General features: G+C 44.3%; 1 protein-coding gene across 1 annotated transcript in view; it reads right to left on the bottom strand.

Moving 5' to 3' along the window:
* MAPRE3 (microtubule associated protein RP/EB family member 3) overlaps positions 1-23,157 on the bottom strand; it is a 53,936-nt gene extending 30,779 nt beyond the window's left edge. Inside the window, exon 1 of the mRNA XM_025454412.3 lies at positions 23,000-23,157. The gene's annotated coding sequence lies outside the window, so the exon portion shown is untranslated. The remainder of the gene's footprint in view (positions 1-22,999) is intronic.
* Between the last annotated feature and the right edge of the window lie 3,018 nt (positions 23,158-26,175).

Raw genomic sequence — 26,175 nt, 5'->3', positions numbered from 1 at the left:
AGAAGTGATATTCAAACTCAAATAACATGGATGGGTACAAAATTTAAAAGTAGAGCTTCCTGATACCAAGTATATGTATTCTTCAGACTTTTGTCTTTTTTTTTAAGATTTTATTTATTTATTCATGACAGACGCACAGAGAGAGAGAGGCAGAGACACAGGCAGAGGAAAAAGCAGGCCTCATGCAGGGAGCCTGATGTGGGACTCGATCCGGGACTCAAGGATCACACCCTGGGCTGAAGGCAGGCGCTAAACCACTGAGCCACCCAGGGATCCCTCTTCAGATCTTTTAATATACATATCCAAACCATAAACATACATATTTATTCTATTGTTTAAATAAAATATTATTAAAATATTGTGATTTTTTTTCCTCTAAAAATACCATGGTTACTTTTCTATGCAGTGTACAGAGATTCACCTCATTCTCCTTGATGGTTGCCTACTCTTTTGTATTCAGGAATAGTTAATTTCTTTGAAAAGGTTAGGGAAAGTTTTGGACAAAAGGTGATTTATAATTGGGGCCTTGAAGGAGGAGTTGGAGTTCATTTAGTAGTAAGCAAAGCCAAGAAAAAAATGCTTGTGATAGATAAAAAGTGGTTCAGGGTGTCTGGACAGCCTGAACATATAAGAGAAGTTGGAAATACACAGTTTCTTTGGAGACCGCCAGTGGTCTGGTGAGGACATGTTGTCTCTCAGACTTTGGTGTGCATCAGGATTGCCTCGGGAATTTCTTAAAACTGTAGCTGCTCCATCCCCTACCTTGAGATTGTGATTCAGTAGGTTGATATCCCCAAAGTCTTTGTTCTTACCCACTACACTAGACTGCCTTTCCCTCCATGAGTGTGTATTCACCTCATCCCTCATAAGGCAAGGAAGACAACTGGAGGCCCAGAAAGTCCCCACAGTAGCAGAGTAGAAGATCCTTATATCCTTATATTGTTCTTTCACTTAGCCATCTCATTCTTAGTCTTGTAGCATCTTCTCCTACACCAACTCTTCACTTTGTAGTTTTATATCCTCTTTCATTTGAGAGTTCAAAGTATTCCCAATGCTAACTCCATGATTGGACAATGGGAACTGGTAATAACCTCATTTTATAGTAGGATAAGCAGAGGCACTAGGGGTACTCCTACCATGTTGAGTCAAAACTGAAGCTGAGAACAGAATTCAAACCTGTTTCCTCTCATTTTGTTCATGATATTACTGCCTTTTCCATTGAATTATGCAGACCCTGGATCACTTTTCTCATTAATCTAGGTGATGTATGAAAAGCATCCTACACAGTGCCCAGCTCATAGCCCAGCTCCTTGACCACAACCAAGCAGGGGCTGCCCAGGGGCTCTTGAGCTTAGTGGATGTTTCTTGATGTGCTGCAAAACAGCCATCAGAAATTCCACATAGGTTTTTCTTCTAAGGGTGTTAAGAAAAGCTTTCAAATGCCATCAAACAATGAAAAAGACAAAGATAGTTGCATTTCAAGGCTTCACTTCTGTGTCAGTTTGGGAGACAAGGATGCTGTAATTACAGAATTGTTTATAAAAAAAAAAGTTAAAGAGGTGAAGCTGTCTGCCTGGCACACAGCAAGAATGAATAATAAACCTGAGACTTCACCGTATGTGGTGGTGCTGAGCTAGAGCACAACTCTTCCCTAGGTCCAACGAGATGGAAAAAAAAGAGTAGGGTTATTCTGCTAAGGAGTGCCAGGGTCACATTTGGCTTTGTAGCCCTGAAAACCAAGATTGACCCCCATGCCTCAAGAAGGAAAACTCTCTAAAGCAGAGGTTCTCTGCTTTACAGTGCTCTTTACAGTGCTCTAAAGCAGAGGTTCTCTGCTTTACAATTTTACAGTGCAGAGGAATCATCTGACTGGTCTATTACTGATGCAAATTCTTGAGTCCATCCCCTGAGAGAGACAGGTGTGGGCTATGGCTCAGAAGCCTGCATTTTTCATAGGCTTTCCTTATGGGTCAGTGGCAGGACAACACTAGAGACCACTCTGCTCTAGACAACACATGCAAGATTTTTCCATTTACCAGTTCTGAGGCAGCACTGCTTTGTCACTGTGAACTATCAGTGGCCTGACCAGCATTAAGCTGAGTCATGGAAAAGCATAAATTTTTACACTGCAGTTTACCCTCATCTCCAAAAGCTTCAGTCTTTTTTCTCGTTGGATTCTAGAATGGTGTGATGGAATGAAGCAACTTTGGAAACAAATGTAAATATGCTGACTTCTATATGGATGCTGAAAAAAATTTCAGTGAAGGGTCACAGCTATTAATGTCCACTTAGCTAATTGGTTTCTTTTGCCAACATTTAAAAAGAAGCTTAATGTACACAATGTCCTTTCTTGAAGATCACATATACAAAGTTTTAGAAAGAGCTAGAGACTGGGACATATATTACCTCACAGCATCCCAGAATGCTGAGACACTGGAAGTCCTTGCATTAAAGAATCATCCAGGAGAAGCCTCCCTTTCCATCAAGTCAGGATGCTTGAAAGGTCCTATGAAAGACACTGCTGCCCCATCACTGTAGCTGCTCAGACCAGTGGGCCAAAAGACACACCACATAACAATGGCCTCAGTCATTAGAATCCAGCCTCCAGCTGGCCCACCTGCCCACAAGGTGGGAGTAGGGTTGATTACAGAGAGATGCTCTGGGATGATGGGCTCTTTTTGTCCCCTGCCTTGAGCTTTATGTTCTAAACTAGAGCAAGTAATCAACAGGCTACTGTTTTCTAAAGTGAAATTCATTAATTGGAGTCTCAGACCTCTGAGTTATAAAAAGAGGAGCTGAAGCAGACTTAAGCTACTAATTATTTGGCAAGGTTCCAAGGCATTCACCATAACTTCTCATCATGTTTTGCAAGTATGCAGGGCACCTCTGTCTAATGCCTTGTCCTAGAAATGAGTTTGAGTGGTTAGGAACACAAACATTTCTATCTTAAGAGATTCTCCCTTGGTCTCTTAATTGGTTGTCAAATTTTTTTAAAAAATTCTCTAACTTGGGATGCCTGGGTGGCTCAGTGGTTGAGTGTCTGCCTTCAGCTCAGGGCATGATCCCGGGGTCCTGGGATCAAGTACCACATCGGGCTCCCTGTAGAGAGCCTGCTTCTCCCTCTGCCTGTGTCTCTGCCTCTCTCTCTGAGTCTCTCATGAATAAATAAATAAAATCTTTTAAAAAATTCTCCAACTTTATGTTCAATCATGAAAAACTTTCAAAATAGTCACAAGTGTTTTCTAGTAGATAATTTTATTTTATTTTTTTTTTTAATTTTTATTTATTTATGATAGTCACACAGGGGGTGGGGGGCAGAGACACAGGCAGAAGGAGAAACAGGCTCCATGCACCAGGAGCCCGACATGGGACTCGATCCAGGGTCTCCCAGATCGCGCCCTGGGCCAAAGGCAGGCACCAAACCACTGCGCCACCCAGGGATCCCTAGTAGATAATTTTAATGCTGAGAATTAATTCTCTTCCTCAGTCCCAACTCTACTTCTTTGAAGTTGGCATGCCTTTCATCTGTAAATATGAAAATGAACATTAATAATTAATGCCTTCTCATCCTTTCCAAGTAGGAAGTTTTATTTACTTAGGAAGAAAGTATTCTTTCTCAGAGCTAGAGAGAGGCAGAAGCAGAATGCAGCTCTGCTCGTGATGGTCTTGATGTAGATTCAAACTGCCTCAAGTCACTCCATCAGCCTTCAAGAATAACTGCTGAACTGTTCTCTCCTGAATTCTTGCCTGTGGATGGAGACATGTTCCAAACAGTGGCTCTTCATCTCACTCTCCCTTCTGACCAACACCCTGCATGAAATGCTTCCATCTTTTATGACAGACCCATATATTTCTCACATGCCCTGTAACTCTCCCACTACAATGACCTTGCCCCATTACTTCTAATCCAAGTACCATGTACACTTCTTGTGACTCATTCTTTGGCTCATTTTCAGGGTGCTGTGTCTCCACAAGCTGATGGCTACATGAAATACCCTATAAACCCATTCAGCTTAGTCTGCCTGCTAAGCACCAAAGGTGGGTGCTATAGAAGACCACTCCCCAACACACACATCATCACCTTGAGAGCTTAAAGGGAGAAATTCATATTGCCTAGCTCACATCCATACCCCCCTTCTTTTTCTTTTTTTAAAGATTTTATTTATTCGGGTAGCCCCGGTGGCACAGCAGTTTAGCGCCGCCTGCAGCCCGGGGTGTGATCCTAGAGACCCAGGATCGAGTCCCACATCCAGCTTCCTGCATGGAGCCTGCTTCTCTCTCTGCCTGTGTCTCTGCCTCTCTCTTCGCTCTCTCTGAATAAATAAATAAATAAATAAATAAATAAATAAATAAATCTTTAAAAAAGAAAAAAAGATTTTATTTATTCATTCATGAGAGACACACAGAGAGGCAGAGACACAGGCAGAGGGAGAAGCAGGCTCCATGCAGGGAGCCTGATGTGGGAATCGATCCTGGGACTCCAGGATCACGCCTTGGGCCAAAGGCAGGCACCAAACCGCTGAGCCACCCAGGGATCCCCCATACCCCCTTCTTTTTCCTACAGTTGACCTCAGCCCTTTTACGATTTCTGCCTAGAAGAAACTATGGGGGGGTGATGCATTCCATATTTCTTACCTCTGCTCAAAGAAGCTTTCCTTGGATACTTTCTCACTTGAATGAGTTCATCCAATTTGAACACATGGGGATGTGGTGAATAGATCCACCATTCCTATTCACACCCTTTAGGATTATGTAGACTGTGGTAGGCCCTCAAAGATGTCCATGTCCTAAACTCTAGAACCTGGGAAGAGGTTACCTTAAGTGGCAAAAGCGCTTTGCAGATGTAATTAAGTTAAGGGTTTTGTGATGGGGAGATTATTTTGGATTATAGGTGGGCCTAATAAAATAAAAAAGGGTCTTTATAACAGGGGAGTGGGAAGGGTAGAGAGAAGATGTGATGATGGCAGTGGAGGTCAGAGGGATGCAGGGCCACAAGCCAAGATGTGCAGGCAGCTTCTAGAAGCTGGAAAAGGCGAGGAAATAAATTTTCTCCTAGAGCCTCCAGACAGAACACACCTTGATTTTAATTATTTTTTAAAAGATTTTATTTATTCATGAGAGACAGAGAGAGAGAGAGAGAGAGACAGAGAGAGAGAGGCAGAGACACAGGCAGAGGGAGAAGCAGGCTCCATGCAGGGAGCCTGACGTGGGACTTCATCCAGGATCACGCCCTGGGCTGAAGGTGGCGCTAAACCGCTGAGCCACCTGGACTGCCCCACACCTTGATTTTAGCCTACCATAGTAGTTTCCTATAGCTTCTGTAAAAATTACCACAAACTGAGTGGCTGAAAGCAACAGAAATGGATTTTCTCACTGTTCTGGAGGCCAGAAGTCCAAAATCAAGGTGTCAGTAATGCTGCAGTCCCTCCAAAGGCTCTTGGGGGAAATTTGTTTTTGCCTCTTCTAATTTCTGGTGGCTCCAGGCATTCCTTGGCTTGTGACCACATCATTCCAATCTCTGCCTCTAGTCACACCATCTTCTCCTCTTCTCTCTCAAAACTTCTTCTGCCTTCCTCTTATAAGGATACATGTGATTGCATTTAGGGCCCACCCAGATAATCCAGGATAAAGTACTCCTTTCAAGATCTTTAATCACACCTTCTGTCATAGAAGGTGATATTCATTCTTTTATCATATAAGGTAACATTCACAGGTTCTGGAGAGTAGGACTTTTTGGGAGCTACCATTCAGCCCACTACGCCACTGACACTGATTTTGGACTTCTGACCTCCAGAACTATACAACACATTTGAGCTGTTCTAAGCCACTAAGTTCATGGAAATTTGTTGCAGCAGCCTTAAGAACTTGTTCCACAGGCTGATCCTATCTGCCCTCACCTGCATTCTAAGCTGTGAGTCCCTCTTTTCTCTCACTGGTGGAGGTTTCTCTGGGTTATGTTGATTGCTCAGTGGTCTTGGCACTGGTCCTGGCCAAACCTGAGGTGGTGGAGTGGGCCTCCAGAGTCTACTTCTGCCAACTTCCTTCTATGAGAATGGCTTCACCACTCAGACCCACAGTCAGAACTCTCCTTGCCTGTGTTTGTATATGGAGAAATGAGATGTACAGAAGAGAATTGAGAACGAGAATATTGTAGAACATGTCATGAACTGGAAGGATGGCACAGGTGGGATTCTGATTCACTGAGGGAAGGCCAAGATCTTTCCCCAAGGGAGGAAAAGAGTTTCAATGGCACATGTCTAAACAACCTGTCTCAGGGCTGAAGTACATCAATCTAAATGGTACTAAGCAGCTGATATCCCGGCTGGCAAAGGAAGAATTCAGGACCTAGATGTGTCCCTTCTACTTCTTTCCAGAAGTTTCAGCAAATGCAGGCAGTTCAGCCAGTGATATAGGGGCATTTAGACACCTGTAAGTAAGTTGAGCTAAGCCAGAGATTTATCTTGATAAAAAACTAGTCATTGCCCCTATGTTTCCACTTCCCTACTAGCACGTGAGGGTGTCTTCCAGGGGAGAGTTCAAAACAAAGTTCCCCAACATGTTATGTCAGTGTCTTAGAAACAGTGTTACAGGGTCAAAAGCAAATGTAATGCTATCTGAAGCAATGGGAAGTGCTTTACATGTGTGTCCTGCACTGGGATTTAAAAATTACTGCTAGAAAAACTGCAAATGGACAGGATTCTAATTTAGTTAAAAACTGGGAGAAAAGGCAATGATACGGTCACTTTAGTGACAGCACCAAAGCGGGTGGCTGTAGCGGGTGGCTTAGGGCTGGTGGTCTGGTGGGAAGGGAGAGCTAGAAGAGGGTCTTAAAGCTGCCTTTGCAGAATCAGTACATCTTTACATTGGGGTTGTAGGTTTCCCCAGGGTGGCTTTGGGAGAACAGCAGTGCCTAAGCCACCCCGTGATGCCACTGCCATCTGAGTGGAAGAATTATTATTTTAAAAAATATTTTTTTTATTTACTCATGAGACACAGAGAGATAGAGAGAGGCAGAGATACAGGCAGAGGGAGAAGCAGGCTCCATGCAGGGAGCCCGACATGGGACTCGATCCTGGGTCTCCAGGATCACACCCTGGGCTGAAGGTAGGCGCCAAACTGCTGAACCACCCAGGGATCCCTGAGTAGAAGAATTATAAATGGCTTTCAGTTTCAATTGCTCTTTCCTATTTTTTCCAATTTTCTGGTATATGAAAAATAGCAAGATCCCATGTTTTTAAGAAGAAATAATATGTGTGTAGAAAAAAAGTTGGAATATTCAACAAGACAGCGGTAGTGATTATCTTTGGGGACAAGGTCATGGAAGATGTCTACTTTCTCTTAATGTGTTTCTGTAATGCTTTAATTAAAAAAAAAAAAAGTAGGCTCCACACCCAGCATGAGCCCAACATGGGGCTTGAAACACGACCCTGAGATCAAGACCTGAGCTAAGATTAAGAGTTGGATGCTCAGCCAACTGAGCTACTCAGGTGCCCCCGTAATGCTTTAATTTTAAAATACTTTTAAAGGCAATTTTGACTTATACTTGCTATTCAAAAAAGGCATTTTTGATGACTACTGTACACTAAAATTATGAATTAAATACACATTACTCTTAGAAGTTTCTCTGAATATAAGGGCAAGTTAATAGTGATTTTCAAGAATTATTTTCATTAATGGAAAAGCTAATGCATAAATACAAATGAGAATGTATGGATTATGAGAGTGAGAGTAGGACAAGCAATCTAAAATTCCTGAAAGCGGGGATCCCTGGGTGGCGCAGCAGTTTAGCGCCTGCCTTTGGCTCAGGGCGTGATCCTGGAGGCCCGGGATCGAATCCCACGTCGGGCTCCCGGTGCATGAAGCCTGCTTCTCCCTCTGCCTGTGTCTCTGCCTCTCTCTCTCTCTCTCTCTCTGTGTGTGTGTGTGACTATCATAAATAAATAAAAATTAAAAAAAAAATTCCTGAAAGCGTCCTCCAGAGAAATAGCTGGTGAGCCAGCAGTCATAGAGAGATGCCTGTCCAAGCCCCTGCATCCCTATGGGGAAGGGACAGGGGGTGAGAGGCTTCTTAGTTGTTTCTCTTAGCTGGCTTCCTGCCTTCAGCAACCCAACTGCAGCTCAGATACCTGGGAAAGCTTCTGAGAGAAGCTGACAGGCAGCCTCTTTGGAGAGGCAGTTAGAAGGGGCTGCCACTTCCAGAAAATCAAGCTGAATGCAATGTCTACATTAAGATGTTTCAGCTAACAGTTCTGGGAGTTCTAAAACAACTAGTTATTCCCTTGCCCCCACCCCCTATCCCCAGTCCTCAACCAAAAGAGATCATCTGTTCTAGGCAGCAAGTAATATAATTTTCACAAAACAGCTAGAGGATGGCAGGACCATCTGAGTTCCAATGATAAGCTTTAAAGATAAAGGGGCAAATTGGAGCCTCTTAAATACTCCTCACAGGGACTGTGTTATCACTGGGTTCCTAGCACCCTCAAGAATCACAAGTCCTCTTGAGTTATGACCTTTAGCATGTCTCAGAACAGCTCTGAGCAGAGCGGTGCCTGGCTGGGTCTTGCTAATGGAGGCTTCCTGGCCATTGGAAGCTCTTTGGGATACAATCAGAGGCTGTTGCATCAGGAAAAGCACAGTCTACCTGCTGTTAGACTGGCTAGCTTCAGAAAGATGCCCTGGGAAGTAGATCAGTTCTCTGGAAGCGTTGGTGGGCAGGGTAGAGGAGCTGCAGGGAGAAAAGGATTTCTGAAGCCTACCCTTGGAACCTACTGGACTCCTAGGTCAGGGTCCGGTCACCCCACACCCAGGAGAGCCAGAAATGCACCCTTGGGAGAGGAAGTGCTAGACCAGTCAATTTTCTTTTTATGTAAGCACAAATTATGTGGTGGGTTTTGCTCCCTAAATGTCTCTGTCTTTACCTTACTGGAAAGTTAACTCTGCCCAAGTGAGGTCATATTGAAGAGAGTGATGGTAGTGATATCTGCTACTTATTTCCCGCTGAGAGGAGCTGGTTTGAGCCTTCTTGGTTTCCAGTTCACTCCCAACCTAGAGAGGAGCACTCGGAGACCTGCTCTTTCCGATCCTCTTGTCCATTAGGGATGAACGCGAGGGTTTGTTAGTTTATCATTCTGGTCACTGTCTACTCACTCCTAGGAATGACTATGTAAAACTAAGAACTGCTGGCCACAAAACACACCTCAGAAAGCCACTCATTCAGTGATTACTTGTTGAGTCTCAACTATTTCTGGGTCTGATGGGAATGAGTAAGTCAGTCTTGGTCCTTGACTCATAGAGCTTGTTGTCGAGTGAAATGAACAAACAGTAATATAATAATCATACAAATAACTCTATAATTATAATCACATTAAATGCTGTAGAGGAAAAATACAAGACTAGAGAGCTTTGAAAGCAATGGCTTTCAACGTTTTAGTAAAAAAAGACATTTTATATTATAATCCAAGAAATATATATATGCATATAGACATGGTTAATAACAATTCTTGCTCTTACTATGAACAATGCAGTCTGACATTTTCTGGCTTATTCATTTACAAAATTCTGGTTACAACCCAATAAACTGATGTCACAACCAATTAGTTTGGGATCCACAATTTGAAAAAGCCTGCATGGGGGCCCCAGCTTGTAGTGGAGCTGGGGTGGAGGTCAGGAAAACACTTCCCTTAGGGAGTGACACTTAGGCCCAGACATGTGAGATTAAGGAGAGTTAGCCCAAAAAGGCCAGGAAAGAATGTTCCAGGGGAGATGGAACAGCATATGCAAAGACCTCTCATTTTACAGAAAAGGAAATGAGATCAGGAGAAATGTGATTTGCTCGAGGTCACATAACTCTAAACCCAGGTGTCCTAACTCTAGGTTCAAGGCTTTCTCATGTACTGCAGCTGATCAGTTGTCCTCTTCCTTTTCATTTAATAATTATAGGCCAAGGACTAATTATTCTCAACTAGGCTGCCTAGGAGAAAAGAGAAAAGAGGGTCGGCAGGAGGCTGTGTTTACAAAGAGCCCATTAAATTCTACATGCACACTCATTCCTACCCCACCTGGCTTGAGGCCTACACGGCAAGCTGTTGGTCCCTTTCTGGTGGGGACTGGCAGGGAGCCATACTCCTGCTCCGTCCTGGCTTTAACAAAACAGCATTTACAAAATGGCCAGGCAAAGTTGAGTCTTAGCTGAAGGCCCTGGAAAGAGTACAGAGCACTGCCCCCCCCCCCCACATCCCCCTGCTTTTCCACCTCCCTGGGTTGCTGCCAGCACCTGACTTTCCACGTGTGTTCCCTCCTTGCTCAGTTCCCTGCCATCAGCCCCTGTGACTGCTGTGTGCGGTGAGCTGTGTAAATGGCTAGGTTGTGCAGCCTGAAGGTAATGTGAATCTGGCAAGTAAAATACAGGCTGCAGTTATGGGTGTCAGTCAGGGTCAGGGTCAAAGTGGACAATCCAGGAGAATATGAGAAAAAGAGGGGTCAGGAGAGAAGGGTCTTTTTCAAAACAGGCAAGAAGAGAAACAGGGCTGCTGTATACAGATGTACGGTTTGTATACTGCAGAAAGCAACCGGGGTGGGGGGGGGGTCTGTGAAGATGACATGGAAGCCACACACCATTCACAAAACTGTGTTCCTGGCAAGGGGCTGGATCTGCCTAAAGGAAGGGCCCTCACTGACAGAGGCCAGACAGGAAGGGCTCTGTAGGGCACCTGGTCAGAGGGTTGGAAACAGCCAGAACTACACACACAACATCACACTGAAAATGCTGCCAGGCCTAGGGAAGGTTGATGTCCTCAGGTCTGAAACACTACTGACATGTTGGTGTTTACATGCTGGTGGCTGAGTGCCATTCAGTAGTGACGAGCTGTGACCACAGGAGCTCCTGACTGACAAGCAGAGACACCTCACAGTTTTAACACTTATCAAGTCAGACCCTGGGATCCTCCTCCATCTTCATTTCTCCTTCATCAATCTCAGAGTAGTCCAACCATACCCTGAAGGCACAGCTCTACTCCTGAGATTTTAAATTAGTTAAAAAAAAAAAAAGTTACTGAAGCAGTCATTGAGTGGCTCAGTCAGCAAAGTGTCCAACTCTTGGTTTTGGCTCAGGTCATGATTAAAGGGTCATGGGACTGATACCTGCATCAGGCTCCCTGCTCAGTGCAGAGTCTGCTGGACAGTCTCTCTCTCTCTCTCTCTCTGACCCATCCCCGCTCACTCTTGCTCTCTCTCTTTCAAATAAATAAATATTTTCAGAAATGTTACTAGTAATACATGCCCACACAAAAACACTGCAAACATTACACAAAGGTAAATAATTAAAAGTAAAAGCAGTCTCTTCCAAATTTTAAAACTTAAATCTTCTGTCAATAACCTCCTTACTACTTATCTCTCATACTCTAAACCTGCTTTCTGTTCTCACTTGAACCTGTAATTACTCTGCCCCTCCTTCTGCTGACAACCAGCATTTCTCTTAGATTTGTAGCACTTCCCTCCGCCTCTGACCTTAGGGCCAGCTGCTTCAATGCCATCTTAAATCCTGCCTCCTCAGAAACCTTCCCGAATATGCCCCCGGCCCTTGCTGCTTGCCACTCTGCTGCTTCCCCAGGCTAGAGACTCAGAGACTTCTTCCGCCCGTTAGGAATCCCTGGGTCCAAGTCAGCCCTTGGCCCTGAACAAGACATTTATTCATCTCTCATATGCTCAGGCTCATTTTTTACAGCAGTTAATTCAGACCTTCAAGACCTTATCCCCTACCTCAGCATGTGGGCTTGGCTCCATTTCACTGAGAAAAAAGTCTTTTCTTAGAAGGAACTCCAGTCACCTCCCCTGGGCTTCCCCCTGCAAGTCATGAGTAGAAAGAGCCATACTCTCTCCTCCTACCAGTCTCAAAGGCAGCCCTTGCCTCCTCTGTAAAGTGATCCCTACTGTGGTGTCCACAAGATCTTCCCCCGTTTTCTCCCTTTCTCTCTTGCATCCTAATTATTTTCCTCAAATAATTCCTTCTCCCTTTTACCATTACACATGTTCAGATCTCCTTATTATCAGGAATCATTCTAAGTCAATGGCAAACTCTTATTCTAATTGTAAGTTAGCTGGATCACCATGAAGAACAATGCATAATAAGACTAGTATAAATGCAACAACAACACAGAAGCAACCTAAATATTCACTGATGGATGAATGCATAAAGAAAATGTGATAATATATAGAATCAAATATTACTCATTCATAAAAAAGGAGATCCTGCCATTTGCAACAACATGGATGGAACTTGAGGGCATTATGCCAAATGAAATATGTCAGACAGAGAAAGACAAAGACTTCTGTGTGGAATCTAAAAACACCAAATTCATGGATACAGAGAACAGACTGATGGGTGCCAGAGATGGGGAATGGAGAGTGGGAGAAATGAGTGAAGGTCAGAAAGTACAAAAGAAGTCAGTCCTGGTGATATAATGTACAGTGTGGTAACTCTGTCATCTACTGCATTGTATATTTGAAAGTTGCTAAGAGAACAAATCTTAAAAGTTCTCATCACAACAAAAAACAATTTGTAACTATATGTGTGGTGATGGATGTTAACTGGACTTATTGTGGCGATCATTTCACAATACATACAAATATCAAATCACTATGTTGTACACTGGAAACCAATAGAATGTTATGAGTCAATTATATCTCAATTTAAAAACCCTGCAAGAAAAGACCTACAAATACAGAGAACAAACTGGTGGTTGCCAGAGGGAGAGGGGAGGGGGAGAGGGCCAAATGGGAAAAACAAAACAAAACAAAACAAAACAAAATCCAGCATTGTTTGTACTCTTCGCCTCTGTAATTCCACTTTATGGGATATACTCTGAAGAAATAACCCACAAAAGAATAATAGTGACTTGTACGGTGATGTTCAGAGCAGAAATATTTATACTTACAATTTGTAAAATGTTGGAAATACCCCAATTGCCCAATAATAGATTGGTGGTTTAGCATATTTTGCTATCAATATAATGGAACACCACAGAAGGAATGGGATATTTGTTTTTTTAATTTTAATTATTTATTTTTTAACTTTAATTCCAGTGTAGTTAACATAAAGTGTTATATTAGTTTCAGGTGTACAATATAGTGATTCAACAATTCCATGTGATTACTCAGTGCTCATCAAGATAAGTGTGTACTGAAATGGTATATTTGAAGTGACAAATACATGGATTATGCTGAAACAGAGAAATCTGCAAATGAAGCACATTTTATTTTTTTATTTTTTATTTTTTTAATTTTTATTTATTTATGATAGTCAGAGAGAGAGAGAGGGGCAGAGACACAGGCAGAGGGAGAAGCAGGCTCCATGCACCGGGAGCCCGATGTGGGATTCGATCCCGGGTCTCCAGGATCACGCCCTGGGCCAAAGGCAGGCGCCAAACCGCTGTGCCACCCAGGGATCCCGAAGCACATTTTAATACATAAAAATTATATAAACAAAAAGCACACACTCATTAAATTTTTACATACAATTGCTGATAAAGAAGAGAATTACAATAATAAAAAAATTGATCTTGCTGCTTCTTCTGGTATGACTTTTCTCCATTTTCCTGTTGCTGCTTTCTGGTGACCATCCATTGCCTCAGTTTTTTCTTTACTCAATTCCCTCTTTCACACTACCCAACCTGGCTTCCATCTCTAGTGTTTTACTAGACACCCTCAGCAATCATCATGATTTTTTTTCTGGATAGATCCTTGAGTCTAGATAAGCCAGCAGCACTGAAGCTCTCTTCTTGACATCTTCTCTTTTCTCTTCCCTTGCTGCTGAACCATCATAACTTCCCCACATCTCTTTGCCTTTCTCCTAATAGTGGACAATTCTTGAAGCCTATTATCTGGAGCACTGGTCTTCGTGCTCTGTACCCCAGACCTCTGGAGAGAGCCCCTTTCAGGGAAGCCATCCCTCCTGTGTCACTGACTCTCACATCTATAGTTCCATCCCAGCCTCACCCTTGGCTTCTGGTTCTAGGCTCCACTTGGGAGGCCTCCAGTTGTCACCTCTAGTTCTCCACGTCTGAAATAAAGCTTCTCTCCAAACTGTCTCTTCAACTTCCTAACTTCTGGCTAACGTCACCAACATTGTCCCAAACTGCCACACCATAAATATGGTAAGGGTGACCTGCTTATGGTCCCCATCACACTCACTCCTGGTCATTCTTTGGCAGACGCCTTGCCTCTTGGAAAGTCCTCTCTGCTGTCCTGATTCCTGAAAGCCTGCTTACCTTCAGGGCAGGCTCAGACTCTGCTTCCTTTACAGAGTCTTTTATAACTACTCCAGTTCAAAATGATTATTTTCCTCTCAGAATCCTTGTTGAATTTAGTTAGCCTCTATAGCACTAATGACACACAATGCACTGTTCTTTCATTTCTTTTACCTGAACTGTCTTACTCATCTGTCCTCTGGTGAACAGGTCCTGCATCTGCCTACTCAGCCAGCCCCAGTGCATCTCCCTCTCTGAAGCCCTCCCAGTTCTCACAGGCTCAGGGTCACTCTTCCTTCTGGATTGCCAAAGCAGCCCTTCCCATCACTGAGGGAGTTCCCATCTCCTTGTATTGTAGTGACTTGTATCATTTTTGTCCACCTCTCAGCAGAATATTAGCCAAGTTCCTTAAGGACAAAGACCACATTGTACAACAACAAGGCACCACAGATATGTTGCTGACATCTGATGTTGTCAAATATACCAGTCATTCCACACATGCATCTTATCTTCCAAACCAGACTACGATCTCCTCGTGGAGACAGGGGTTAAATCTCATTTCTTTTAAATCCCATAGTGACTAAGAATACAAAACAGAGAGGACCTGGGGGAGTATTTGTTCAGAGAATACTTAGAATAAAGCCTTGAGAAGACAACATATGAATTTATATGAATAACCTATAAACCTGGAAACTGTACTTTCTGGGGAATACAAGTCTTATCAAGTCTCAAAACACTGCACCTTGCTATTTTGGGGCCAGCATAACACATCTCTGTACTTAGCAGTGGTCCTGTCACTTAAAGGTGTTAATAGGATGCCCAAACTGAGAGCTTTCAGCTGTGAACTCTACCCATCTAAAATCAGAACAAATCAGAGACTAAATCAGAGTCCCTGATAAGTGGCAATAATCCGCAGGGAAGGGGGTGGGGGTGGCGGCTGTCTGCCAAGAGTCTGGTGCTGCAGAAAAGTCTGGCTACACAGCGCATATTACACCAGGGGAGATAAGCCTTCAGTGAAACACTCCTCACATGGGAGGAGATATTTAATTTCATCCAGTGGTCCAAGGCCTGCCCCTTTCACATGGCACACCACACGTTAGTTCAACTATGATCTTGCTGACTCAGAGCAGCTAAGATTTCATTTCCTACCAATCAGGAAATCCCATTTAAATGACAAGGTGACCAGGACAACCACACCCTCAAGGCGTGATGAATGCCTCTCTGACAATCACTCTCACCAAGTGGGGAGCGTCTTCAGCTAGCCATACCCAAAGACTTGCTCACTAATAATCCCAGGTGGCTAGGAAGGCTTCCACTTGTCTCCATCTGGGACAAGTGTTTGGGTAGTCGGAATCATCTGGAAGAAGAGGCAGATTCTGCTCAGCAAACATTTCTGGAAGCCCAGGCTGAGTGGTGTGACAGGCCACGTGGCCCCCAACTCTAAAACCTGGATCCCCAGTGCTCTGACATGAGCAGACACCACCACTGGTGGAGGGCAGGAATCGGTCCTCTGGGCTGGGCCACGGAGGCAGTGTACAATACGATGGGTGTGTGGATGGGAAAGATGAAGCGAGAGGACAGCTGCTGGGCCACCTCTCCCTTCACAGCCAGTTCTGTGAACCTGGTGTAGCAAAGAGGGCCCTGCCAGCATGTCCCTGCAGAGGGCTTCTGCCCATCAGGTGGCTACCAGCAGGCACCCAACCTTCTCTGTCCTTGGAAGAAAAAGGACCTCTGAGCTGACGGCTAAACAGAATACGGCCAAGGCAAAGAGAGCAAGGAGCCTGTAGCAGGCTTGAGCACAGTCTTCATATAGGTATACAACCACCAAAACATGAGAGCAAGCCTCACATAAGATCCCCAAGACACGGGGGAACTGGGAATCCAGAAAGTCTGAATAGACACAGGGGAAGAAAGCCCACTCAAAACAGTAAACCCTGCTATACAGGGTTTTACTGAAACCTTCTGATAAATTTAAACAGCAAAATGTAAGAGGCAAAGAAGACTATCTTAAGATACTTTCTTTTCATAATTTTTTTTACATCTCATTTGAGTCAAGAGAGATTACTTCTCTAGATGATGGATTTGGGCATTTCTAGGCCATGTTTTAAAGTTACACACCCACACAATAATACTCCAAGCATGTTCTCTGCCAAAGAAGAGATAAAGTAGTATCTAAAGAAACAGCTTCAAGAAGTGTTTTTCGCTAATCATGACAACAGTGAAAAATAATAATAAATAAATTAAATATTCTGTGATTTTCCTTAGAGATAACTCTACTACCTGGAATCCATAAACCACTGGTTTAAAAGTTTTATAATAGGGGCTCCTGGGTGGTTCAGTCAGTTAAGCATCTGCCTTTGGCTCATCAAGCCCCCTCAGGTTTCCTTTTTCTCCCTCATCCTCTGTCCCTCCCCCTACATCTGCCCCCTTGTGTGCACGCTCTCTCTCTCTCAAACAAATAAATAAAAATCTTTTTAAAAAGTTTTATAATAAAAGTTATAATTGCTTAACACAGAAAAATTGGGAAAATAGTGAAGAGCACTACCAAAAAACCCCATTCATTTATAATCCCATTACTTCAAGATGATCACTTATGGTTTGGCATATGCTCTTCTGGTACTTTTCCCACATTTTTCTTTATAAAAAATGGTATAATTCTTGACATACTATTTTGCATCGGTTTTTCGCTCATTATATGAAAAGTTTCTAGTATCAACAAATAGTCTTCTAGCAGATTTTTAATGTACATATAGACTGTGTGTGTGCACACACAGGTGCAGTATTTTATCTGGGTAAACCTGACCAAACCCTAATTGTTGATCCTTTGGTTGTTTTAACTGTTTGATATTATTAATAATCTTATATCAATAAAAATCCCTGTACAGTATTTTTATATATACTCTTGATTTTCTAAATATTCTTAGAATGACAATTTCTGATCTAAGGATGTGTGTCCTTTTAAGGCTTCTGACATACATTGTCAAAATTACTGGTTAGCTTTGAAGCAATGCTTCTTGCTCAGTTATTTTAAACATAACACATAGTGGTATGTATCTCCCATATATAGGAAATAGTTTCAGGAAAAGAAAATAATTTTACTTGGAATTGAAACATCTTAGATAGGTCAAGGTCAAGTGCTATTTACTTCAGGCAAATGAAGCATCCAGAGCTCAAATGCTAGTGTTCGATCATGACTGTTTAACAAAGCTGGGAGGCCACAATGCTAGTGAGAAGGATATAGGGCTTAGGCCAGTGTTGGCTGGTCAACTCAACACAGAGGAAAAACCATCCTTGGCAACAGGATTCCTCGCCAACCTTGGCCAACTGTCACAAATTTGTACTCTTGGCCAAAGGGAAGTTTAGGTGATGGAATGTGGATTACTCAACATAACCCTCACTCCTGGTTAAACAAGCCGAAGCACGTGTCCAAATGCTAGGTGTGTCTTCTTTCTATAATAAATAGGACATCAGGCTAGGAAACACAACTGACCAACTCATGAGATTAAAGCTCAATAATATGTAATTATTTTGTCAGAGTTTATCAGAAACTTCTAGGAGAAGCAGTTAATAAATCGCTGTGTGAAAGATGTACTCTATCGGCCAGGTTGATCTAGAACACAGCTGGTGCTACAGAGTGTGTCAGCACTTAAGGTGGGGGTCCTTTAAATGTTAAGCCTTCTTGCTGTAAAGTAAGGGGTGTGGGTTTTTCATAAAGGTCATCTATTCAGATGGCATTTTATCCACAGTTGAAAATGCAATTAGCATATTGGAATAGTAATGATGACTTCAATCAGGCAAGAGGAGGGGACTGTTCTTAAGAAGGGAAGGAAAACAGGAGGAAGAAGTGGGGAGGTAGCAGGTCAATGAGGCAATCCTGGGCTGCCAGGGAAGCAGTCACTTTGGAGTTTTGTGCCCTTGCTTATGAGGCTGGCTTGGTGCGAATGGGGTTAGCCTGCTGGAGCAAAGGCGTCTAACCCTATTTGCCTCGTGCTCTGAAGGCTCTAAGTGAAAGCAATGGCTTCTTTTATCAAAACGTACTCGCTGAAAAACAGCCACCACTAACTCTGCTGGTCTATGTAAAATGACAAAAACACACATGCTTCTTATAACAATTCACATTCAGAAGCATATAAAGTAAAATTTCCCCTTTGGGTCTCCCCTTCCCTCCTCCACACCTAGATTCTACTCCCAAAAAGTAAAACCTACTGTGTTTATCTTTTCAGGTTTTAGATGCCTGTATCTGGGTATTTTATTCCCAAATGAAATTTACAGGAATTTAAGTTCATTTGTGTTCTATCTGAACAGCTTGCCCTGGCTCCTGGATTACTTGGTAGTCTCTGCCTTGACCCCACCTGGAAATGCTGCCATCCAAAATGATCTCCCTTTACCTCTCCTCACTAGAAAGGAGGTTTCTTTTTTTAATTTTTTAATTTCCTTTTTTTTTTTTTTTTTTTTAGGGAGATAGGGAGATTTCTTTCCTAGGATGGATAGCTCCTTTCCCTGGTCCTCCAGATCTCCTGGACAAAGGCAGAAACTGATGCAAGCAAGGTCACAGATAAGAGCTACACCTCTAACAGTAAAGAAAGTGAGTAAAGGCCATAGGAGCTTTAGTCACAAGGAACAGCTCAGAAGCTTTTTCATTTCAAATTAAACTCGCTTTCCAGACTGGCCTCCCCAAATGGAGGACTGACTGCCCCCATGACACATACAAACACACCAAGTCTGTGCTTTCCTAGGCAAGTGCTCCTGCCCTGCTAGTCTTTCAGATAACCAGGTCAGCTGAATACATGGATACAAAGGGGCATTTCATATAGTCCTATTTAGGCAGTTGGAATAACACTGCAAGTACCAGGTCTTCATGGGACAACTCTTCTCTCTGTGCACGTCAAACATGATATAAGTGCTGCTGGGAGATGAGGGCTACTTGAATTGACGGTTGAAGATGGACTTCAGTCATGAAAAAAAAGTGTGCCATTTTTTTAATGTTATACCCTAGCAATAAAAATAGTGATTGCTATGTCTTATTAAGCAGGCACACTATATACTTTCTTTCATTTAACCCTCATGATCACCCTGCAAAACAGATGGTTATCATCCCAGGCTTGTGGGGAAGCAACTGACATGCAGAGGTTCCACAGCCCCACCCCCCATCCCACCCCCACTGAGGCCACATGGCCAGGAGGTGATAGGACCAGCATTTGAACTCAGGTCTGTCTGCTTCCAGAGGCCAGACTGTCTCACTTTCTCCAGGAGAGGGATCAGAAATCTCCCTGGGGCTTCTGGGAACTACAGAAGGTTCCAGTCTGGGAGCTGGAAGATAATCCAGTTTATTGCTCCTCTTGGCCCCTCTCAGTTCTCTGTCCCCTGCCTCCCAGGAGGCAGCAGCCTCACAGATGCCAAATGGAGAGGACGATAGGCACCCACCTTCACATTTGCTTTGTATCAGATGATGCAAAGTTTTGAAAGGAAAACCTTCCTCAATTCAGAGAGTGTGCGAGGCAAAATTATTATTTTTAAGGTAGCAAGAATAAATATTTAATTAGACAGTGTGACATTGGATTTGACCTAGCTCTGCAAAATCTCCAACATAAAACAAATCCTTGTCTACAGGACTAATTACAGACTACTAAATTATTTTTATTAAAACCCTCTGGAATATGAAACATGAGGGATGGGACAATGTAGTATCGTAGACTAGCTCTAGTCTAAAAATCTGGGTTCTAATCCTGATTCAGCCACTAATAACCACCAACATTCATTTGTATGGTGTACATAGTTTACGTAGTTTTCACATACTTTCTACATTAGTTGAGTGACTTTAGGCAAATCACTTAACTCTTGGTGTCTCATGCTAAAATCTGAAAATGAGAACATTGAGCTATATCATCTGAAGCTCCCTCAACTAATATCATAGAAGTTGGGGTGGGCATGTGCTTTAGGATCTTTACAAATATGTCTGTAAACAAATCAGGGAAGATTCATTCTGCTTGAAAAAATAGTATTTTTCTGTTTAGCTCCTGAAAGATGTTACTCAGCCAAATTCACGTATAGCTCATAAGTCATTTGCTGCCAGCTAGTTGGCTCAGCTTCTGGAAGGTACTATAATAAGGTCTTGGGTTGGATTCCCACATAGGAACTTTCCTCTGTTCAATAGCCAACTACTGTGGCTAATGGCAGTTGATCATCTTATACACATAACCCCATAAAGTGGGCTGGCTTGGGGGGAGGACTTGGAAGAAATCTGTCCTCACTATGCATGCACTCTCAGGAAGGTAAGTCAGTGATGACATCACACACCCAGAAATATCATATATATCACCCTTTCTCAGTTTTTTTTCCCTTTCTCAGTTCTAAAACACACAAATCCCTCCTTCAAGTCTTGCCACTTCCTGGCTATTTTACTGTTCCTGAGATTAGGATGTGCCTTAGAATCAACGTATATATTTTGATTTGGTATTAAATTGTTTTACTAAAAACTGTTGCTAAATTGCTGGTGTGTCTTAGAATAAATGGAATATAATGCTACAAAACCACAACATAGATTACATAGATTTAGGTCTAACTTCATTCAAATCGTCCCTCTCTCTGTTCTTAACAATTATATTCAGCAACAACTGTATAGGCAATGTGCAAGACACAGGTATTAGTGTGTTTCCCAACAGTAGCCATTTAAAAAGCATTCCATCATTACCTCATAAAACACTGGTATGGATTTCAAAGGCAAATTAACCCATATAAAAACCACTGTGATGCTCTGAAAATGTTCCGTCCCAGAGCAAACTGGAAAGGGAACATTTTACTCACACCCTCTTCATCTATCTAGCCTTGACACATTTTCTTGCTTCTTAATTCACAACCCTCCACCCCAGTAATATTGCTGATTCCCAAAATACACTCAACCCAGGAGGAGCAGCTCTCCGGCACAGCTGTCTGCTCCTGCCCTGCCCGGGTATTTCGGTGAGCTATGCAACACAGAGGACCACACAGAAGGAATGTAACTGTAACGCCCCACAGCTCCCATCGTCCCACAGGCAGGTGCATCCCGCCAAACCCCAGACTGGCATTTGAAACAGAAGAAACTGCACTGCTGCATGGGGGCTGTAGTTCTCCTGTACTTCATCTCTATGTTTAAAACTAGGGCGACAGCCGTCTTTGCTACTGTAAACTAATCTGATGGGCATGGGGGTGGGGAGTGGCTCTGAGAAGGCTGCCAATAGGCCATGATTGAGCAAAGTCAAGGAGCAAAATCATTATTCCTCACTGTTTGCAATCCCCCAAACTGCAAATTTAGTGGATCCTTCATCATGATTTTTAGGAACAAACTGTCTACTCCTTTGGCAGCCTGGAGTAAAAAAAATACAAAGCCTTTTGTAGGGTTTAACTGGCTGATATTTACACATATTTGCTAACAGTACACTGGAATCTGGAAGCCAAGAGAAAAAAAAAAGGATCAAAGGAAGTTGGCAGTGAGGTACATGCATAGTAGTTAGGAGTCCTCGAGTTGAGGCACGTTTATTAAGAGAGCTTCTGGCTGCGGGCACCAACTCTGACTTCAGCTTAATTTCTGCTGGAAAATGAAAACAATCTGGGATCCTCCAAGATAAGAGAATGCAGGGTGGGCAGGTGGATTGGTAGTAAACATAACCCAGGGACTTGTCCAAATATGCTAGAACCCCTATCAGTTGACAGCCACCACAAAGACTCACAGCTGCAGGAGGCTGAGGGTATAGGCCGCAGACCTATACCAGGGAAAAACCTGGGTTCTTTTTCTCTACTCTGCACATGTTCTGTTAAATCTCACTGTCACCAGTTGGTTACTACATGGAATTTACAGGTACCAGAGATTAAGTCCTGGCCACAACCCCTCAACACAGAAACAGTGTAAGCACTTGCTATGAATGATATCAGGTCTCACATTATACCGGGGTTGTACTGCAAAAAAATAAAAATAAAAGGCACACTTGCAGAGTTCTGCAAGATGCTTATTCACAACAACACACCGGAAGCACAGGAACTTCAGCTCCCCACTGCAACCTTCCCCCTCCCCGCCCGCCCTCCACTACCTCTAGTCCCTCTCCTGGCACCAGCCAAGGCAATAGCCCAGCCCACTGGAAGGCCACCGTGCACTAGCGGGTGTTCACTAAACAGTAGCTGATCATCATGCGGCTGAGTCCTTCTCAGCAAAATCTATTCTGAAAGCCCCACAAGCTCTTAGCAGCCAGTCAGAACTGTCCAGACCTGCTTCCTCACACCAGCCAGGGCAGAAGCATGTGGGTAAGGAACCCGAGGCCCCGAGGTTTGGGCAGGCCGATGCCCCCCCTCCCCCAAGTCTGCCCTCGCCCTCTCCCTTGTCACTCCTTTTCTGGCATATCACTGGGGAAAACCAGAGCCGCCGGAGGTGTCAGGCCCGGGAGGAGTACGGAGAAGCGACGAGGGCGGCCCGGAGGCAGCTTGGGGCGATGCGGGGGGATCGGCCCGGGGTGGAGGTGCGGCGGCGCCACATCTAGTGGGGAAGGGCCCCGAGGTGGGTCCGGAGGGAGGGCAGGGAGGGGGAGTGGCTCCAAGGCCTGCCGGCCGCCGCGGGGACCCCAGCAGACAGCGACGGAGCGGGGGAGGCGGCGGGGGTGAGGCGAGGTTGGGGGGCGGCGGCGCGGGTGGGGAGGCGAGGGGGGCAGCCCGGTTCCCCTCCCCCAGCCCGGGCCCGGGCCTCCCGCTGACTCAGCCCCACGGCGTCGGTCGCCTCGGCCTGGACTCACAGTGCGCGAGGCTGCTCCGGTGGAGGCGGCGGGGCGGGCGACAGGCGGCGGGGGCGCTGCGGCTGCGGCTGCGGCTGCGGCCGGCGGCTCCGGGGCGAAGGGTCCTAGCCGAGGCCGCCGCGGTCTCCGGCTTCAACGCACAGGGACTGCGGGGGAAGAGAGCACTGCGCAGGCGCGATGCGGCCAGCGCTGTCAGTCCGAGTGGGGCGGGGCCAGGCACCCGCCGTCTCCAAGGCAACCGGGCGGCGAGGGAAGGACAGCCCCAACCTCCACCTTGTCTTAGCGACGGCGGCGGGGGAGGGGTCGCGGGGGGCGACGGGAACAGTCCCTCTGCGTTGCCGTAGCAACAAGGAGACGAGACCGCCTCATAAATTTATGGTGGTACCGAGGGAACGCTCTCACCTTGTCACCATGGCAACCGGGAACAGCCCCTTCCTCTCCCCTTAGCAACAGGGTAACAATTCCTCCACCGCGTCTAACTAAGCTCAGAAGGAACAACCATTTACACCTGATTCCGTAGTAGCCAGATGACGGATTCCCATCTGCCTCACCGCTACCGCAAAGGAGAAACTGGAGCTTATTTCTTCTTTTTCGGCAACCCGAGAGAACGAAGGCTGAACATCTCCTCGCGGTTTATGGTTTTTAATCACAGCCGGTTCTTCCTATTTCCAGCTTCAATTTTTTCCCTACCTGTGTTAAACATACCTTTTCGTCTCCTACCAGAAGGTCCATACCTTTACCCCTAAATCGAGCTGACAAAATCCTCTATATACATATCACTTGAGTTTTTTTTAATCAACCCTTTTGTCTCTCTGCCAGTGTATTTGTAAGCAATTCTTGTTTCTTCATCTTGCCCATTAGTCGGTTGAGATTCTACTTCCTCATAACTAGTCCTTCTTCGATATTGTTCACTGGTGTTTCCAAATTCCCTACGGCAAGACTGCTTTTATGGCTCTCCCCAGTTCTTCTAGATTCCTCTTCTCCCTGTCCAGTGGATCTCCCCAGTTCTTCTAGATCCCTCTTCTCCCTGTCCACACCTGCTGTCTTTGTCCTTTAGTGCTCTACCCAGGGCTCCACTACCGTCACCCTCTTTGTGATTTCATCAGCTTGGTTCCCTTCCCGCAGATGATTTATGGCTCTCCCTCCCTCAGCCCTCACTCCTACAGATGTCTGAGGTCACCTCTGTACCCACCTTGAACATACCGCTTTTATTACACACATCCTAAAGTATTGTCTTTGACTTACATGTGGGGCTCTCCAATCAGGCTGTGTGTGCCCCTTATGGACAGGAATTCTCTTATTCATCAGCTCCCCTCAGTATCTAGTACAGAATGTGACACATAGTAGGGTTCCAGTAAGTGTTGCTGTGATCAAATCAAGTAAGGCAAGGATTTTCTTCAAAGATTCTTCAAGACTTTCTTTGACTCCAAAGAAATGGGTGAAGGGGGCCAAAAGGTAAAAAGGTAAATAGAAAAAAAAATGATTTTATTCTTTCTCACTTTCTCTGACCTAGCTGCCTCAGAGTCCCAATCAGCATTTTCTCTATGATCTTTGCACATATTTAATCTTTAATACTACTGCTATGATTATAACTTTATCACTCCCTTAGCTCTCCATCCTAATGCCAAAATTCTAGTCATTTATTATCTGAGACTCTGGCATTCTGTATTTCCTGAATCCTCGACTATATCTAGTCTCTCTTCTACACTATCCCAGATGTACCTACTAGAGTAAATTTCCTCACTGCGTACTGACCTACTGTCACTCTCTATAATCAGTGCAAGCTCTTCACACCTTACCATTCTATCATCTGCTGACCCAGCTTGGACTGAGCCTTCTAGGTGAACATCACTGGATTCTGCTGGGCTTGTTGACATACTAGAGATGCTGCATTCTCTTTGAATGACTCAGAAGTAAGAATTCATTCTTTTCCTAGTCTCCCTGTTTAGCTCCAAGAGATTCCATCCCAAGACTATTAGTGTCAGAGGACTCCAACTGAGCCCATTTTCTTGGGGGAGAAGGAGAAGGCAGCCCATCACAAATAGAATAAGAAAAGAGAGGGACACAGCAGGTGCTGAGTCAACACCTTCTCCTCCTATCCAAGGTAACTCTCAGAAAGGAGAGGGCTCCTTGTAGAGAATAATTCCCAGGATAAATCAAGGAGTTAGGAGAGTGAAAACCCAGGCTATACTTTTTCTAGCCACAGGGTTAGAGAATGGAAGTGGTTCCTAACTGTATCTGCCGGGTGTCTGCATGCTATAAAGATAAGGGGAAAATTTCAGGTTCAGTTTATTTTGCTTCCCCACTCTGAAGTTCCAGCTCAGCTGCATGGTTGTAGGTGTAGACCTGGGTGATGTAGACTGCTCTGAGTAATCCTGAGAAGAGATTATGTCCTTGAAGCCCCACCTGCTTGCCACACATGGGGTAGAGGATCACTGTACAAAGAGTTCCTGCATGCCCTTCACCCAGATTCTCCATGTTAACACTTTACTATATGCCAGTTATCTATTGCTACAGAACAAATCACTCCAACTTAGTGGTTTAAAATGGTAACCATTTCATCATCTCCGTTTCTGTAGGATGGAGATTCTAAAAGAGCTCAGCTGAGTGGTTCTGGCTGAGGGTTTCTCCTGCAAGTGCAGTCAGATGGTGACAGGAGCTTAAACAGCAGGAGGCCAGCTAGACAACCCTCTTTGTTCCTGTTGTCTCAGAGCTAGCCTTCTCACTACATGGTGGCTTCAGGGCAGTTGGACTCCTTATACGGTAAAGTTTTCAAGGATGAATATGATAGTGAATAAGAGAAACAATGCATCCCTTTTTATAACCTAGTCTCAGATATCACTTTTGACATATCCCTTTGTTTTGGAAAAAATCAAGAAGTCTATTTAAGATCAAGGGGAGGGAGCATAGACCTCATCTCTCAATGGGAAGAATGTCCAAGTCATATAATAAGAGAACGTGGATGGGAGACACTGTTGAAGTCATCTTTGGAAAATATAATCTGCCACACCCTACCCTCTGATGACAACAATCCACATCCCACTCGATGTGGAATACATTCATCCCTTCCCCCTCGTCCCCAAATCCCATTCCATGATAGTACCATCTTGAAGTCCAGGATCCCATCAGCTAAATTAGTCCCTGTGTGAGTATGGCTCCTCAGGTTCAGTTCCTTG

Source organism: Canis lupus, chromosome 17 (genome assembly GCF_003254725.2).
Source record: "Canis lupus dingo isolate Sandy chromosome 17, ASM325472v2, whole genome shotgun sequence".
NCBI classification, from domain to species: domain Eukaryota; kingdom Metazoa; phylum Chordata; class Mammalia; order Carnivora; family Canidae; genus Canis; species Canis lupus.
The sequence above is the reverse complement of the archived record's forward strand: the minus strand, read 5'-3'. Positions and strand labels throughout refer to the sequence as shown.